Source organism: Chinchilla lanigera, unplaced genomic scaffold, assembly GCF_000276665.1.
Source record: "Chinchilla lanigera isolate Chin_1 unplaced genomic scaffold, ChiLan1.0 scaffold00006, whole genome shotgun sequence".
Lineage (NCBI taxonomy): Eukaryota > Metazoa > Chordata > Mammalia > Rodentia > Chinchillidae > Chinchilla > Chinchilla lanigera.
This window is the reverse complement of record NW_004955407.1, coordinates 28,402,580-28,403,758: the sequence shown is the minus strand read 5'-3', so window position 1 is coordinate 28,403,758 and position 1,179 is coordinate 28,402,580. Positions and strand designations below refer to the sequence as shown.

Genomic DNA, 1,179 nt, shown 5'->3' with positions numbered 1-1,179 from the left:
AGCCATGTTTTCCTTTTTTTCTCTCTCCTGTTCATTTTTACTTTCTTTTTCTAATTTTTTATTTTCCAGTTCAATGTTCCCATTATCTTTCTCTGCTCAAAAGAAAAAGAAAAAAAGAAGAAAAGATTTGGCAAAATATATAATACAACCTTATCAAACACATACTTGTAGTTGGAACAGAGAGAATTTGTGATTTCTATCTAATGTAATAATTCGTCACCAATTTGATTTTAAATATTATCTAATAAATACAAGTAAACTGCCATAGAAAGAACGAACAAATGTTCATTACTGACATAGCATTGATCTGACAAAAGAAATCAGACACTATATGCTTTGGTATCTTCCTTTTTTTAACATAAAAACTGCACAAATAAGCGCACTGCTTGCCTTATGAAATTAAAACATAAAATAATCAAATGAAGAATATGAACATAAATTTTTAAATGAATTTTCATGGGCTAACAACTAATTTTGAAGTAAAGAACAAACAATTATAGCTCTGATAAAGACATTAATGACTAAACAGCCAAAGGACAAGCTTAACACATTCCCGCCAGGGGACAGTCATGCATGTACCACTGCTGGTTCAAGCTGGCTGGGAGGTAACATGTTCAAATCAAGCCACCCAGCAGGGAGACACGGTTACTGTATGTTTAGGCAACTGCTGTATTCCCAGCCAATTACTGTAAGTGGAAAAAAACTTGAGAAGAATCTGACCATTAGGAGGAGATACAAATCTTCATTTAGAAGACAGACTGGAATCTTTTCATTACGAAATTTACCACAGAAGGCAGGTCTACAAGTTAAGTTCCTGGCCAGGGTTAGGGGATCAGGCCTGCTGCCTGTTTCGGGCCCTTCATTATACGAACCTACGTCATCTCCCACATCCCTTCTATTGCTAACACCTCATAACTACATATTTTCAGTTTTGCATTATGAACCAAAAATTGTTTCATAGCTTAAAATCAAGCATAACTAACATTATTCAGTTGTATGTAATTCTAGATAGCAAAATAAGTAATTCTAACTACCAGCAGATACAGCACATAAATGTCACAATATTTACTAAGAAACGAATTACCTGGTTTTAGAGTTGTAACACTGGCTTGTTTTCTAACATAATCAACCACTTGGCCCAGTCGGCTTGAACTGCAATACTGGACTTCAGTATCACAC

At 34.7% G+C, this 1,179-nt stretch overlaps 1 protein-coding gene across 2 annotated transcripts in view; it reads right to left on the bottom strand.

The window, feature by feature from the left end:
- Positions 1-1,179, bottom strand: part of Usp16 (ubiquitin specific peptidase 16) — a gene marked incomplete in the record, with an annotated part of 38,034 nt that overhangs the window by 9,521 nt on the left and 27,334 nt on the right.